This window comes from Bombus vosnesenskii, unplaced genomic scaffold (genome assembly GCF_011952255.1).
Source record: "Bombus vosnesenskii isolate JDL3184/JDL3185 unplaced genomic scaffold, Bvos_JDL3184-5_v1.1 scf7180000013265, whole genome shotgun sequence".
In the NCBI taxonomy this organism is placed as follows: domain Eukaryota; kingdom Metazoa; phylum Arthropoda; class Insecta; order Hymenoptera; family Apidae; genus Bombus; species Bombus vosnesenskii.
In genome coordinates, this window is record NW_022882925.1 from 5,561,734 (window position 1) to 5,580,314 (window position 18,581).

Below are 18,581 nucleotides of genomic sequence, written 5' to 3' on the forward strand. Positions count from 1 at the left end.
TTAAAGAACCATTTCGCCGAAGATACTCGTTCACGATATACAATTCGAAACGAGTTTAAGACACACGAGTAGAACGCCTACGTTTGCACTTGGATTACACGTATACACAGAGAGGGGAAACTCAACGACACAGCTTATTCACGAAATTTTCACCTTCCTGAAATACCACTGTGCCATTTGTAAAAACAAAGATACGCAGAACATTTCTACGTCAAATATTTCACTTATACTTGAGAAGAGAAAAAAGACTTTTATCCTCGCAAATAGATTTACTTTTCTTGAAACATTCTTTAAGATAAATCCCTCTCACAAAAAATGATTCCAAAAATTCCTTCCACATGCAAACACTCGTCGCCACTTTCTATTAAATTTACTGATGACACGAATATTCCAATGAAATTAGCTTTAATTGCTACTGTTTGCTAATAGAAAACACATAAAAGCTTTCTGCAATATTGACTGAGGTCAATCAAGCATAAACCACGTTTATCAATATTGCCAATAATACATTTTGCACGTGAATAACGTTGAAAGTTCGGTTCTCAAAAATTGTGTAATTTCTACTACCATCTATTATTTACTTCTAATAAAAGACAGAAACATAATGACACTGCTCGTAATTCTAGTACGACAGCCTTTTGTATGAAGCTTCAAACAGGAAAGGATTACATCTTAGGAAGGAGTATCTGATGTTTATATGAAAATTCCTAGGAAAAATCGAATACGATATCAACGAAACACCGTGTACAATAAATCTACTAAAATTAAACACGTCACACAAATCTTACGCGCAATGTTATGATCACCTATAATCCAGTTCGATACCAGTTACCGATTAACAGAGAGAGAGAGAGAAAGAGAGAGAGAGAGAGAGAGAACAAAAACAGAGGACACAAATCAAAACTCTATCAAAACTCTCACTGAGTCACTTCAATTCGAGCAATATTTTATTACACGCGGATACACTCAAAGTACGCGTGCTATGATCACCCATAATCCAATGACACCAGTTGAAGGTAGCCGAAAAAAAGAAGAAAAGAGCGAAGGAAGGAAATAAAATCAGAGAACGAAAATATAAACTCTCTGAAAACTCTCACGCGTCGTGAGAGATTCACTCGCTTCGGTTTGAGCAATATTTTATTATCCGGTAACGCGCGCAGCGTACGCGTAGGACGGTAATTTCAGGCGAAGAATTCGAGCAAACGAACCATGGAAAAATCCTGTCCCGGCAACGATACAACGCCGTTGCTCCGAGCCAAATTCCGTTAGGAAGATTAATTGGAATCCCCTCTATATGCCCCTCTCTTTCTCTCCGTTAAAATACGCGCTTTACATCACGCCACGGAGACCTTTTTCAAAGCTCTCGAACCTTCATCGCTTCCTATACGTATATGTTTTATTTCTATTTTCGCAGCGCGTACATACATACCTTTTTCATACGAAAAACGATCGAATCGGGAAAAGTAAATCGATTCCACTAGCAAACAGCGTGCAGACACACCAATAAATCGTCCAACTCACTGATAAAAGAAAAAAAAATCTTCGAGAAGATAACAAAATATATCGAAACAACAGATACACATTCGCACGCGTGTGAAACGTTTCGACGTGTGGAACACACGATAACGCGGTTCGAACACCGGTTCGTCGAGAACTGAGGATAGCGGAGGCGAGACTCGAACGGTGTCGGTCGACCTGGCTGGGCCCTGCGTCGGGCCTTCACGTGGTGGGGGGAAGTCCCCTCGTTTCACGAGCCCCCGAGCTACGGCTCGATCGTGCCGGGGTTACCACCGCCTGCTGTCAGATAGTAAGCAACGACTTCGCCGCACCGAGCTATTATTACAACCGTTATTATCGTTATTATTCGCCCCGGTTTTTATTCCAGTCGTGTACGAGAGAAGGGTATAGGGATTTCAACGAATATATTTCGGTGAATGATACGAGCGCATATATTATCAGAGGATTACTATAGAGTAACTGCGACTAATATGCAACACTTGATTTTAAAAGCTTGTCAAATAGAGAAACAGCCTTTTTCTCCAGTGAAACTGACCTTAAAACACGACAAAAGTAATTGATATTTGTGCGTTAGTAGTTAGCTATACAGAAGGTTTAAATGTCTTAAAGTCATGGTAAACAAATATAAAAAAGAATTAAATCAAGCGATAGACAGAAACACCTAGGAATATGTATATAAGAATATTTATTTAGATAAAAAAGACAGATAGGGAAATATCTTCCATTTTTCTAACTGATATTATATTATGTTAAGTTTCTGTCTTTCGCATGCTGAACGCGCGAATGACGCACCTGACACACATTCTTCGTGATCCCAATGAAAACAGCAAATACATTGCACTCATTTCTCACAATTATTGTCTCTTTCGTAATTGCCGCCATAAAATAAGTGTAGTTCCGTATCATCAACATCAGTAACAGTATCACCGATATGTCCCATATTATGTACACTCAACATGTTATGTATTCGGTACATAGGTATTTTGTCAGAAAAATAATGATTGTACTAAGAAGAAAATAAATGTAACGATAAATCATATAAGAGTAATATTTTTGAACTTGTCCAGTGAAAATTTTTGTTATTTAACTCGGCTCTCAGAAATTTCTATATGCTTTCAAACACAATAATTGACATTTGACGACAGATTTCCAAGTGAAGCTAAAATGTGAATACGCTTGTCTTTTGCTTTTAATATAAAATATAAATATCTGCTTCAAATATAAAAAATGATAGAACTAAGTATAATGTGACTACAATACACATAAATAATCAATGGATGAACGGGTTGTCAAAGGATTTTAGCGGCCTGACGGAGACATTGATGAATGCATTTGATTTTAGAAAGATTTCAATGAATATTTCTTGAGGGTAGCATTTATGGTAATTGGGGACTTATTAGGGAATTGAAGTTAGGATTTATGGTAATTGGGAATTATTGTTGCGGCAGAAATGAAAGCCTGGGGATGATGAGGTAATAGAAGTTGGGACTAATTGCATCGTGGGATTAGTGCTAGGGTGACAATAAAATATTGGGTATCATCATCAAAGTAAAAGTGAAAGGATGATACACAGATTACTTAATATGCAGGTTGAGAATGTGACTTCACTGCGACTGTCACTCATATGGTACTGCATTTTCATTTTCCACTAAGAAGTACGAACGAAAGACTTGATAAATACAGAAAACGTCTCTATTAACCCGCTATTTTCCCAAGAACGTACCAATTATCCAAAATCATCGCTCTACATATAACGACTCTGGGAAGCACATATTTTCGCAGTTCCAAGTAACTTTTCTATCGTAACTAAAAAAAATACACAACAAGAAACTATTCACATAGAACACAGTAGCTGCCGCGTTAACGACCATACCAGCGAGCACAGTATTTGATTAACGACGTTGGCGTGCAATTAGGGAAGCTAGAAAGTATCTTTAATATAAAAGCCACGATGAATACTCGCGGATTTTAATTAAACTGAGTCGCACTCGTTTCCCTCTTTGAGGCGCAGATGTTCCGGTTTTAAAAACCGACCGAAGGTAAATATCTCGTAACAAAACAGAAAAGTGGAGAAAAAGGAGAAGGGAAAAGTAAAGTATGTGCGTATCTATGTGTGAGCGAAAGAGAAAGAAATTGATAGAAAAGAGAAGAGGAGCGGAATAACATTGCAGAACACCAAACACCTGAGCCGAGACCGGTTCACGATATCCACTACCTGACGCCAAACAATACATTATTGTGGGTGCACACCCGTGTCAGCTTGCATTCACGAATGTACATACGGAACATTTCATTCGCGCCTCTGGTATACATTTTTTTTTTCTCTCTCTCTAGTGTTAATGTAACGACGATACCGCGGATCGAATGGCGGCCATTGTTTCCCCTGATCATTCTCTTCATACGACATGCATTATGTTTCTACGCATTGCAACTTGCGTGTTATACCATCGCGAGAATTCACGTACAAGTATGTAGGTACATATGTATACACACGATTCTTTTATTTCATTTTCCTTTGCTTCCTTCAATCTGCTAACTGGGTCATTCCTTGGCCGAGAACACTTTTAAACATTGGAGTCATGAAAGATGTATTCAGATAAAAAATTTGTAAAAACGTATTCACGTCGCGTAGGTCAATTCTAATTTTAGCGAGCGTATAAGCTTAACATTTTATAAAAATGTATTCACTTCAGATATGCTGGCTTTAATTTTAATAAATGCGGGTATCATGTGGTGTGTTTTTAACGAAGGCGAATGATTTTGGAGAAAATAAATTATTTTATCGGAAATATAGATGTTACGTGTTTTTATGAGTTACCTTGTTTCTTTAATTACTAAATGGGTTAATCTGCTTAATTAGGCTATTTTTTCTTCTAAAAGAGAGTTTGCTGTGCTTTAGTGCAATTCGTTCTACGTGTATTATACTTTTGAATCTCGTATGTTGAAGGATGGGAGGAAAAACTTAATTTTTCTTTTTCTTTTTTTCATTGAACTGAAACTTCGTGAATAGATCACACTCACCGTGTGCGTATTTAGAGCGTGCTGTCAGCTTCTTGGAACTTGAACTCTGTACATATAGCTTTCTTTAAAGAGATACTGCAAATACGTACCTGAAACAGAAAGAAAGAATGAAGTTAGCTTTGTGTTACTTTATTTTCAAACGTTTAGTAATCTGTTTATCCAAAATTGCTTGACACATACCATTTCAACGCGACACTTTTTTTTTTATCAGAGAACAAATATTTTCATCGAAATAAGAGTCGGAACTCGGGAAAAACGCAAAATATGAGGCATGATAAGATGAATAAAAAATAGCATTCGCTCATGTTTCACCGTTATCAAAAATTGATGCTGTTGTTTCTCTGTGGCATACTTCCCTCCCAATTTGTCAATTTTTCCCATTAATCTCTGTTTTGAGAAGAGACTTTTTTTTTGCAACGCTTGTGAAGAGAATTTCAAAGATTTGCTTACAGACTCGATAACTCGTATATGAGTTTCTCTGGAGCCAAACTTAATTTCATTATACAATCACATAATTAATCTTCTTCTTCTTTCTTGTTATTTATAGTCGCATCAACTACGAGGTTATTAGCGAGTACCACACAATTAACGTTCACCTCTCGAGACACAAATGAGTTACTTCCATAAATTCATTTATCTTAAGAGGATGACATAAATGATAGTAAATTTTGAAGTAAATTTAAAAAACGGCATTTCTAACATCATCACTTTCCTGTATCCTTTAATTTATAGAGTTGAACTTAATTTATGGCTTCTAAAAATAATTCATTACTACTTAATGTAAAGATAAAAAATATTTAAAAAAAAACGTAAGGTCACTTGAATATATAATAATTCGCAGCAAACAGATTGGTAGGCATCAAATGTTCCATGGTGCAACTAATTCCTTCGTCAATACGATTTGCGTTATCAGTACCGCAAGACCCTCCGCTAATTCTCAAGCTGCTCGAGCCCTCTCGACCTCCATGGCCTTCTCTCCAACCCTTATCTCGAGTGGAAAGTGGCAAGGAGGCGCGATGCCAGCTCGGAGCCAATGCTTTTCCAATAAGCTGCTGAAATTCTGTACGAAAGAGAGCTTCAAAAACGGAGAATTCGCCAGGAGAAGGATCGGACCAAGACTTTAGGGGGTGGTAGGAGAAAAAAAAATAGAAGAGAAAGAAAAGGGTGGCTCGGACTTGAATAATGCACTGCGCGTATATCCTTCGTCCGACTGTTCGTGTCTTTGGACTTTCGACAACAGCGGGAATCAGCTTTCGCGAATTTCTTATCCCCTTTGTGTCTGCTCTAACCCCCGTGGCTGTCGACTGCTGTCAGACGATCGATCCGCCATGGCCTTTAATGAAATTTCTTGCGTGTTGTACCTGCATTTCTTTTTATTATTTGCGTACATACTGTATAAATGTATTTCTACTTTTTGTTTAGCTTCGGTGTAACGCTATAAATGCGTTAGAATCAGACTGCGAATTTTTGTGCACAATGTAGTTTCATGAATATAAATATACAGTCAGCGTAAAAAATATTCGTATAGTAATTAATTTCAATTTTGTTAACGACATTTTGACAAATAAAAATGCATTGTATGCAAAAAAATGCAGAATAATTTTCATAAAAAAGAAAGATGAGCTACATGTATCCTTTGCGAAAGTATTAACAAATATTTAAAAAATGACAAACATATATGCGTAATACGTATTCGCACAATTACAATTTAATGAAGAAAGCTAATAAGACCTATCTAATATCTTATTTTAATTTTATTTTGATTTTATCATCGCTTGAAGCCGTCATGGCATGGAATTTATCAACTTGATGAATATTCTACTTGCGATATTCGTCCATTCTTTTTAAAGAGCGCTCTTTAAATCATTGTTTGATGAAATATGGTGACTCCGTTTATTTTGTTTCGGATTGGTGCTCCCATATATTTTCAATAATGTTTATATCTGGAGACTGTGGAAGTGTTCTTAAGTGTTTCCGAACATTTTACAGGATCCACGCTCGCGTATTAATAGCATAATGCTTTCGATCGTTATCTTGCATCAGCATGAAATTGTCTTTCAAACCATTTTTTTCTGCTCTTTGATGCAGATTATTTTTTAAAATATCTATGTACATTTTATCCTATGAAGCGGTAGCTGTAGAATATATTTTATGCAATATATTATTACACCTATAATTTTACCACGTGCTAGATATTCATTAATATTTTCACAACAAAAACAGGTATCGCATAGATATCGCACTTTGCTTGAAAATTATTCTGGAGATTTGTTAGAACTTTGTTACTGAACGTTATTCCACAGTAATTTTGTTAAAGTACTGTACGCATATTTTTTATGCCGATTGTATAGCCGGACAAAAGACAATGTACAGTATAAGAAGTATAAAAATACACTATGATTTAAAAAATTGTCTTCATATTTAATAAAATTAATAAATAAACATGATACATGCCATATGTAGACTAGATGAATGCTACCAATATGGTAAAATATATCTGATACAAAAGTTGCTAAAATTCATAGCGTGTCAATTTGAAACTTCATAACTTTAAGAACAATTTAACACTAAGTAGTCCTTCTGAATGTTTCATCTTGTGTTAATCGGAATAAATGATTCCGAAATGATTAACTTAACAGATTAAAAGGATAATAATATAGGAACGTCTGTTCTGACATTTATCGGGGAATTTTCACGCATCTTTAACCAGTAATAGCGGGCCGACACGAGACAAGAGGCAATAAAGTTTATGAGAAACATTTAGTGGGACAGTAAATATCGGCATAGGAGAAGAGAACACGATATCGATGGCTTTGTGAATTTAAGTGCTTTCGTATTTATGTACCTACAAATTATACAGAACACTGTGAAATGTTCGAAACCACCCATACATAAATCGATATGCTCGTTCTCCCGAGAGAAGCTGTAAATTCAAAATACATTATCGACTGATCTTACCACCAGAATCATAGTTAACCTATCTCATTATGCTAATAGAACATTAATTTCACTGAAATTCAGTTTTCCACGATATTCGGAGGATGTATATTGCTTAAGTAAAAAAAATTACTACTAAAGGTCTTTTCCTAACCATATCTAGTCATAAACCCTATTTTCCTAATCTTGCTCTCGTTTCAATAAACAAATAAGGCTTTGAATATTTTGAGGAAAATCTTTGGTATAAGATCAAAACGAATGCATTGATTATTTTCCGAAAAGAAAACTGGGAGGACAGACACGTATGCTTATGGATTATAAGTAGTTTAGAACGTGACATCCAGAGAAAAACTAAATTTGAAAAGTAAATCTAGGGCTGGAAAAACTAGCTTACCGAAACGGAAACAGGAGCTTCCAAGATTCTTTTCTCCAAAAATGAGAAATCGGGAACCGATATGAGACACCATAACGGTACTTCCGAATTTAGAAACTAAGTAATCCCAATCGAACACAGCGATGAATTTTCGTTTATCGACTGTAAAATAGAAGCTTCTAAGACTCTACTCCAAAAAGGAAAAGACCAGGAATCGATAAACCGATATACCGTACATAGGAATATAAATCCTAAAAAGCCATCGATATCCTAAAATAATATTTCAAAATTTCAGAATTATATTATTAATTATAATTTATTGACACTAAAACAGAAGCTTCCAAGATCCTGGCATGCCTCTGTTTCTCCAAAATGAAGGAAACTAGGAATCGATGCGTATCCTTAAAGGCTATCAGTGCCGTGGAACGTGGCTTCCTCTCTCTCTCTCTCTGTTTCTCTTTAAACGAGGAGAAGACTACGATCTCCAGATGGGCTTGTTAAGCGTTGCCCACAGAAAACAAGCCCAGGACCCTTCGCCTCCCGTAGCAAATGGTACAAGGCTTCGAGGAGCAGCTGTCGTTTCACAGTAAAAACCGGGAGGCAGCCAAGACGAGAAAGTCCGTTTGCTCGCGAGCATCTGCATAGTCCTGAGATACAGCTTGTATCCGGAGGACGATATGCAAGCGTCGTATTGCCATGATGGTAGGTATGAAAGCAACTTTGCCACCTATGAATAACATCAAGGTGTACTACGAGGCCTGACACGTTTCACGCACTTGCGAACCACCCACGCTCGATTTCCTCGTCACCACCAGAGATAACAGTCTGCAGTCTGTATGCATGGAACGTCTTAGAAATACTGGTTGGTTGCTTGTGAATCGCGCCTAAGTACGAGGAAATGTATTATGGAGAGTTTCCGAATCGGTGCTACATGTACGTACAGTAAGATGGAATGAAATATGGGGACATTTTGCAGCATTACTCGTGAATCTTTGTTCTAACAGCGAACAAAAGTGATATTTTATATTGATGATATTTAAGCTGTTAAAATCAAAATTTGATCAATAAATTTGACGAGCTGCAGCAATTAATATTTGAATATACTATAACAAAAACCTATTAGTAATATTAACACTACCATTCAAATTTGCATTCAAACGTACAACAATTATATCTTATACTGTTCATTTTTTACTACAGACATAATGTACTGATAAAAGTCCGATGTAACAAATCTGAACAGCGATATACGTACACTTTGTACTGATATCTGTTAGACCAACTGTCATGTCGTTGTACGTATACATTCGAGTTATTTCTTCGCGTAAATTTCTTTTGTCTTAGTATCAGTTTAGAAACACTCTGTATATTAAGTGGAAGTTAAATAAATGGTTTCTCCTCCACACGCGGTAATGTGCAATAATTCTAAATTGAAACCAAGCAACACATCAAACGGAAAAGAAATCCTTGTTGACGATCGAAAGAAAGTTTCGTGAAGAAAGTGCATACCTACGCATAATCTAAAAAGCAACATTTTCACCATGATTAAGACACTTTGGAAAGCGAAAGACAAGTAAACGAAAGTCTCCACGGATTCTACACGTAAATGGAAATCGTTAGAGAAGTAAAAAAAAAAAGAAATTTCTCTTTCCCGGTAATTGGCTATTTGTCCAGAAGATTGTCCCATATTGCGAACAAAACACCAAGAAATAAGAAACGTTCGATTCCTATTTCGTTAAATCCTCCTAGAACGGATTAAACGAAGAACCATGAGATTCAATTTGAAACGAGGAAGAAAAAAGCGAGGCTGGTTTCCCGTGGGAAACAAACGGAAAAGTAACAATATCCTAGCGCAGTTGAAAGTAACTTCGCGTGTCGTTAATTCACATTGCGCTCATTTCGGGGATTAACTAGTTCGATAAATTCCAGGACGGAGGTATGGCAAATGGATTAATACCGATACGTTTTACATGGGGAATCTCGTGGAAATGGTTATTCGTATAGAAGTGAGCCATTGAGGGGGGAGGGAGGGAGAGATTGGTTATTTATGAACTGGGAAACGCCTAAAATCTGAAAGGTCCAGGTGAACCTACGAGGCACCACCTGCTGCCTTCAGGGCCACCATGAGCCCGATACGTAAGCCACGTGGGTCTCTCTTGTTCAAGATTCGTGAAAAACTGCCCTGAACCCTCGTTTCGGGCGTTGAACACCTGCACGTCGAAAATTACTTGGCAAATATCGCAACTGTCCTCGAAAGGGAACGTTTCGTTCCTTATGAGGGATACCTTCTGTAATTTTGCCTTTTATGAGGAAATATGCGATCAATCATTCTATGGTTCGGTACCTGAACGATTCTATCGTGGATTGTATTGATCGTTGATTATATTGAATTAATGGAAGTGTCAAGTTCTTCAGAAAGTTTTCAGGATTTTTGTCGTTGATTGTTATAACCTTTTAGTCGACTTTAGTGCTATATAGATTTTTATATATTTAAGGTGTAATATCAACCGATATATAAAATATATATCGTACGTTATATATCATATATGTATAAGAAATTGATACATGCGATTTCTCCTTTTTACGCCTAAGTGATATCTGAAACATTTTTCTTCTGGCTATCTCTATTTGAAATTTAAATTTTCTGCAAAATTAACGTGTTATAGCGAACATTATGGAAATTATTTTCAATTAAAACGTTCAACTTCGAAGAAGTTATAATACCGTTACCGATTCGGAATTTTTTCAATAAGGATTACAGTCTTTATAAGAGCATACTTTCTATAGAGAAGTATTTTATTTGCATTTTGTACTTTTCTCATATTCTGTGAAGATAATGCGTTCCGCAGGAAGAAGATGAGATAAAGGACATAAGGCAGAATCAAGTGGATCTGCGATTTTTCTCGATTTCTATAAGAATCGTAAATAATTACTCGAGAATAAAATAATAAAAAAAGAAAGATACGACAAAACGAAATAAAACTTTCTAATTGTGCAAAAGCTCAGATTGCCGAGACTGAACAGCTTCGAATGCTTCGACGGCTTAACGACAAATTTAATCGTTCGATAGTGAATTAATTTATCGCGAGACAGAAGCAAAATAAAGCCCTTGCAGCGAGCTAAGCTCGATCGTAATGAAGATATCGATCGTTCGGTGATAGTCTTTTCCCTTTTATCGTCAATTAGAATCCCTCCTCCGCTTTAATTGTCTATGCGCGATTTATTCCTGCAATTACGAGCTTCTGTTCCTGCGAAAATATCGATGCAGTAAACACCTTTCAGATGATATCCTCGATTTCCACTCTCAGAAGACTACTGTTCTACTGTGATTTAAGTTACTAGGATATTATAGAGATAACATTTTAGATATTGCATGATTCTAACGGTGTTATATCATACTACATCCTACACATTATTTTGTTCAATTTTTCTCAGTTCTAGCCTATAAACCGTATTTTAAGTTTTTAGAAACATAGCAACATATAGTGGTTATAAAAATTACTTTAGTTTTCTTTATTCAGGTTCTACATTTCGCTTGTATGGTATGAAATTTTTGTAGTCATACGAGATTTAATATATCTGAATAATTTCAATTAATTAATACGTAAATGTTACGATAAATACTATAAAGCGGTGTACCAATAGCTTTTTGAAACCGCTGTAGATTAAGTTAACAATCAGCAAAATCTAAAAATTCGTTCAAATAATGTATTTTCGAATTTGGAAACGAGTTTATATCGAACATAAATCAATTACGTTAAAATGTCAAATGCTCCTCGAACTGTAAAGGTACAATAGTAACCGATTCATTTCCAAAGGAAGAAATTGCAAGCTCATTTGCAAAACCCTATCAATCGTGGAATAATTAAAACTACTCAACGGTCGATGCCAATTAGATCGTCCATCGATCACCGATTAATTCGAAGAGAAAGCAATAAACGTACGACATTTGTACAACAACGAAAGCATTTGAGTTCGTACGTTCGTCACGTTTATTACTTTTCTCGTCAGACGCAATATCCTCTGTTCTATCACTTTGCGTAACTCCAGCGAGACGCTGGCGAAAGCCTGACGTAACTCTTGAACGAAATGAAACGAAGGAAAAGCAGCCCCAGGAAGAAAGGAAAATGGAAGAGAAGGAGAGAAAACACCGGGGAATCCACCGGATATCGTATTTTCTCGCAATGCATTACACCAGACACCGACTCTCCTTTACTTTCTCTCCTTTCTCTCTGGTCCCTCTCTGTTTCACCAGGATAGCCGCCCTTTCGTTTGGTCCTATACCTTTGGAGTAGAAACGAGGTTAGGGGAGAATGACTAAGTGCGCCGAGGGTGGGTCATGCGAGGGGTGAGATCAGTGCTTTCCTGAAATTTCCCTAAGACTCGTTTAACCTCCTTCTAAGGCGGTCTCCGAACGACGAGTTTTCTGAATAAAAAGAGGAAAGCCAGAAATTTGCCCCAGAAAGAAAGAGTGACGATTCTAGGGGTGTATCAGGTTTCTAGAATTTCTTTTGGGGGAAAAATAGAAACTTCGTTCGAGCATTCGGTGAAGAGGATTTTACGTCTTATTTTGGGAAACATGATATGCTAATTCTATAAAGACACCATATCCTGAAATCTTTCCTGAATTTCGATACGTTTCAAGCAACCCAACGGAGATATCAGCTTTTATCAAAACGATCGCCCTGGATTTATCGTGTGTTAAAAGAGCGTTGACGATTGATTTGTGAATTACGAGCAGGCAGAATCGTTTTTCGCGATTTTTTCGTCTCGTTTCCAATCGTGCTGCAATCACCATCGAATTTCCGGCGGAGCCAGTCTACTTTTCCGACTTGACGTTCGTTTCATTCGTGTTTTCGAGTCACCCTATATTCGATGGCGAGGGTGGTTGGAAAATCGAGGGTGGAACAGGGTGACTAACTGCACGAGCATGAGGAGGGTGGCTAAGAGTACTTGCTGCGAATACCAAGTATCTCTAATACAGGGTGTCCCCACGAAATATTTGCGGCATACAGCTCCGCTATTGGCCAAATCTTCCCCTTTTCGCTTATGTTTTTAATGGGTCTGTGTTTCGGCCTTTCTTACAACCTCGATGAAATGAACTGTCATATAAATTATACTTGATACAGTCAACATTTCTGGAAATTCGTCTTCAAATTTATAGAGCCTAATTTCAAGACATAACATTGCTTTATCGCAATGAGAGATAAACTGTGATCTCCTTTTTTTCATTTAGTCGAGCCTCTGTAATAGCAAATGACTTGATAATTACTGGGTAGTCTGTATTTTTCATGTTATTTTAACATTGCTTTCTTATCGAGCAACTCATTAATAATAGTCATTAGAATCTGTTTCTAATATCAGATTAATAAACTGTAATCAATCACAATTTCCGATCTCATGAACAGAGAAAAAATCAGGTTATGGAAGATTAATATATATTAATTTTTTGTATTAGTTAATGTTATTCAACTTTCGAATACTTTCCAATTGTAAGAGAATTATCTTCTCACAAGGAAATAAAATTCGCTTATAAATAATTAATCATAGACACAGAAGTAACGTTGTAATGTTAAGAAGGCAACAATACATTTATTTCTTGTTTAAGAATCTAGATCCGACAATATGGTTGTCGGGCACGATCCGTCAGGGACGTATGTATCAGAGGCGTTGAATGGAGCCATGCAACACTCAACACGTGACGAACACACGACCCTTACACTACCATTCTTTCCCTCTGTCGATGATTCCCTACTCGTTCGTCCCTTTGCTTAGGAACTTATCAGTTTCCTCTCAAGTTCCGGGGATCTTTCTGTTATTCTATTAACGTTATAAAGCTATGTTTGCGTTAACATGGACGATACGATGCTTTAATAACGCTGATGAAAGTATGTGACACGTCATATGCTACGTGTCGAGACTATTTCTCAAAATTCCTTTTCTTAACATTTCGTTTTACGCAGCTAATGAAAAACAGTGAAACATAATATCTTCGTTCGAGCAACTGTTGCTTTATTGAAAGACCGATCGATTTTCAATCGGAAGACTTGAAGCCGAAGGTCGAATCGACAATAATATTCTTTGTCAAGTCGCAATCTATTTTTATTGAATCGAATAAATGCAATTTATGTCACGAGAATGGCATGATATTTAAATAAACGAAGGTTTGATAATCGGAACGTTAAGTATTATAATCTTTGTAATATTATGTTTTTCAATTTAGTAAAAGATTCGATAATTTTCAATTTTCAAGTAAATTTAATATCAACGAGAGGAAGAGAAATTACCAATCAACACAACGAATAATTCATAATTTCACATTGTGGAATATATTCGATTAACGTGTTAATGTGTTCCTCCCTCATTAAAAAGTAATAAAGGTATTTAGAGTTGTCGGCTATCAATTAATATCCAGGAAGATTCATCATCTGCCACGCGTCATTTGCATTCGTTCTTTGTGAATAAACGCGTAATATAAATGCGCGAAATTGATTTATTAGATAGAACTGATGAACGAAATTCATTCTCCGCATTACTTTGCAGAAACTAGTCCACGTGTCGTTAACAATGAGACGCGAGGGACAATTTCGTGACTCACCCTATCCTCCCCCGTTTTCCCATAGAAATGTGACTTTCGAAAACACTGGCAGTTTCAAAGTTATTAGATGTACCAATATAAATGTATATACACGGTAACGAACTAAAGTTTGAATTCATACTCCAAATCATACTATAGGTATACCGAATATCTGGCTCATTTTATTATTAACCCTCTACATATATCATATGCATATATTATATATCGAAACTATTTCCAAAGATTCATTAATATCTTGCCTTACGATTTTCCTAAAAAATAGGTGATAATTAATTATTAAGATATTGAAATTCTATATATAATTTGCATAAGTTGATTGTTTGATTTTTGATTAAATATTAATCATGCACTTTGACACCATATGCCGGCATTTGGCAGACAAGTTACATACTTTTAGGTTTATTTCCGTCTAATTTTATTTTATTTTCCTATCGTTTTATTATTTCATTTATCGTTTATAAACCATTTTTACGTTACGTAGCCCTTTATTTTTCGTATTACGATCATCCATAAAGAACTTTTTGCACAATAAATGAAAAAATAATACATCGATACGCTGAATATTTAATACATCTAGCCCTTTAATAATATTTCTTTCGATTTTTAGTTATGTACATATGTTTATGTTATTATACCAAGTATTTTTGCTCTTCGATTTTCTGTTCGTAATAGAACGTTGTCAATTGTTGTTCGATACGTGACACATCGCTTGCTTTCGAAACACCCTATAGACCAAGCTACCCCACCGCCAGATATTGATTTAGTATTACGAGAGAGAGAAAGAGAGTCCTCCAGTGTACAACAGAGCCATTCTGTCGGTTCCGTTTCTCGCATTCAACCGTGCGCGTTCTCTGCTTTTTCGAAAACGAATTCGACAGAACGTGAACCGATCACAATGCCACGTGTTTGTAGGCTTACTTCCGGGTAACCACTTTCCTCTACTCTACCCCTTCTATCTCTTTCACCTTCTCTATCCACCGTGCATACGATTTGTCTGCGTTTACTTTGTCCCCGGTTTTCACTTTACCTCCATCTTCGCTTAATATTCCTCTAGAATCTCTAATGGCAACGTTTCGAACGATTTTTGTTTAGTCCCCCTAAAAAGTTTCAAACCCGTAGAAATATTACCACGTCATTGCATGCACGAACAATTTTTAATGAAATATTTATTTTAACTCTGGATTGTTAAGGGAATGGATTTACTATTTTTTACCTTAGTGGAACTTTTACGAGAACTGTTACCGTATCGAAAAGTGGATATTTCAAATACCGAAATATTTTATAAATTATTAAATTAATTAATTAGTTATATAGTAATTAAGTAATTAGACTTTTATAAAATTTTTGTAAATAATTGTAAGCAATTTTTGTAAAATCTGTGATTGCCATCTCTATGACGGAAATTGAAATAAATTTTGTTTACAAAAGCCCTCGAATAAAATTGTGGTGTCTATAATGCTGGGCTATATCGTAAAAATTGAGCAATTTTATTACCAATTTATTAGTTTATTGTCCGCTGTATAAAAAATTTCATAGACAATATTTTGTTATTTATTTATCTAAAATTAAATTCTCTCTGTATTTCACACCCACACACACACAACTGGAGACCTCCAATATACTGTAAATTTAATTCGATTCTAGTATAAAACCGTGAGCTTTGCCAAACGAATAAATTTTAGTGCAATCTAGCAGAATCACAATAAAGTTTCAATAAGCATATCCCTCGATTACTAGATAAATTGCAAAAAATTGACTGGCACCACATCCTCGTCTACCATACAACTACCATAACACTATAGTATCTTGGAGGAAGAGATCCTCAATGCACCGTAAAATTTAATTCAATTTCTATTCGACTACACAGCAGAATCAGGGTTATACGTGTAATCCAAAGGAAGAACGTGGCAATAACGATAAAAATAATCGACAATGTGCGGCCAACGCGAAGCTTGCTGGCAATGGTCACGTATCTGTTCGGTCACGAAAACGACAGCTCGCACCATATCGTGAACGGATTCCACCTTTTCGAAACGATGGACTTTTACCACGAAGCAACGAAAAGCAAATCAAGAAGAGAGTTCACGGCGGAAACCGCGAAAAAGATAACTTTCCCAATCATGCTGGAGATTCAATTTATCAAAGAACCACCTAGATCAATTTTTTTATTCAATTACGCTTAAGATTTTAATGACATTCTCTGTTCTTTATAATGTAACACATTTACAGACTTTCTCAAATATCTGCCATATTAACAGGTAGAAAGAAAAATCAGAAAGTGAAGAGACCTTTTAATTTCCTAATTAACCAAATGAAAGAGCTAATTACACTGCCATTAATTAGAGCCTCCAAAAAACAGCTGTTGCTTGCTCGAAGATTTTCCGCATTTTTTTATTTAACCTACGTTCTTTATAATTTACTCTTTGGCCCAAAAAACTGCTTCCCTGTTTTCATTGTTACTTTAACATTAATCTACTGCTAAAAACATACAATTTGTGCCAAAGAAACCAAAATGAGAATTATATGAGAATGTATGTAACACAAGAAGAGGAACAAACTTTTACAAAAAATCATTGAAATTCCTAAGAATTCACCCTTTTAAAGAAAAATTATAAATTAATTATTTCAACAATTCCGTTAATCTCCATTGTGAAGGTTAAGGAACAGAAGAAAACCGAATATTGGAAAAATAGTAGATATTTCAAAAAAAGAAAAGAATCGATTTTATTTTCTCGTCTGCATACCTCGGACTAAATGCAGGGATGTTTGTCGTGAAAGAACAACGTTTCGTCTTTTTCTGAATCGGCCGTGGAATATCAGGATAATCCACGTAGCAGAAAGGCATGCGAAATTGGAAAGATTCTCTCCGTTTTTTCTCGGTTACATTCCGTGTGTGCAGGACACGGAGAATTTGAGGATTTTCAATCCTCTTCGGGATGCACGGTTTCACCTGACGAAGCGAAACGATTACCCTTACTCCGGAGGAAATGTATGTCGAGCGAAAGGAGAGGATAGTCAAACTTATCCTTGTATCCGAATCAGTGGTAGAACAATTTTCTCTGCAACTAGCTTTCTTCTGACATTTTTAATTCTTTTTTTTTTCTTTTTTTGGGATAAGTGTACCTAGTTAAAACATTGAATGAAAGAGTATTGTACGACAGTGCAACAATTCTAATATAATAATTTCCTTCCAACTGAATTTTTTCTTACTATCTTAAATAGAACAGATATTAAAATATTGTAAATCACGTATTTAAATACATTATGCCGTTGGCTTTTTCACAAGACTTCATGAATTTGTTATCTATAGTTGAAAGACTGTTTAAAATAATTATAATAATACATATATTATAATAGTTATATTAAAATAATATATTAAAAAAGATATAATAAAAATCCCTTCAGCCACTAAATTACATCAAAGACAAAAAATCAACAAAATTGAGATAATATTTTCGATGGTCACATAGATAATTAATAATTGAATATTAAAAGTCCGGGATTATTCTTCTCCGTGAGTTTTCATTGATATCTTTAAAAAGGTGATCATTAGACGGTCATGCGATGTTACTTATTTTCGATCATGAAATCACTTAAAATTTTAATCGCGATATTGGACCAGGACACTGAAGTGGAACGTCGGAACGACGTTCTGTCACGGCGAGATGCTATTTCAGAAACCCAATTTGTATTCGAGGCCGTATTTTACCGGTTTATCGCAAAAATATCTCGTTTTCTGTTTGGTTTTTCAACGGGGAGAGCTTTACGACATGGATTTCCGCGCACGGACGCATTTTCATTTCAGCTAGTAATAGTGTCCGCGAATTTCATCATACCACTGTTTACTCAACACTGTTATTTCCCTGGGCGATCTTTGCCTCGTATCCGATGATTCTCATCGACTAGAAAAAAAAAAGTAAATCTATGACCTCGTAAATGTAGTTTTTCATTTTTATTTTCTATCAGGAAAAGCAATTAAATTGTTTTTAGATATATAGGTATATGTATAGTGTCTGACATTCGGCAAATCTGAATTTTTGAAATTTGAAATTCTCATGGCTACAAAGCGCATTGTTTCGAGGACAAGGAAATTTAAAATTTAGATGCGAAGCTGGTATGAAATTAATCGCAGGC

The 18,581-nt window shown here is 35.8% G+C and overlaps 1 protein-coding gene across 18 annotated transcripts in view; it reads right to left on the bottom strand.

Moving 5' to 3' along the window:
• The window catches only part of LOC117243119 (kazrin), a 140,437-nt gene that overhangs the window by 86,241 nt on the left and 35,615 nt on the right, over positions 1 to 18,581 (bottom strand). The window contains exon 3 of one of the 18 annotated variants that reach the window (XM_033510342.1): positions 4,540 to 4,628. The exons of 15 other annotated variants lie outside the window; for them this stretch is intronic. The gene's annotated coding sequence lies outside the window, so the exon portion shown is untranslated. Of the gene's footprint in view, positions 1 to 1,429; positions 1,663 to 4,539; positions 4,629 to 18,581 lie in introns of those variants that run through there. 2 more of the 18 variants (XM_033510332.1, XM_033510343.1) reach the window with 2 other exon arrangements.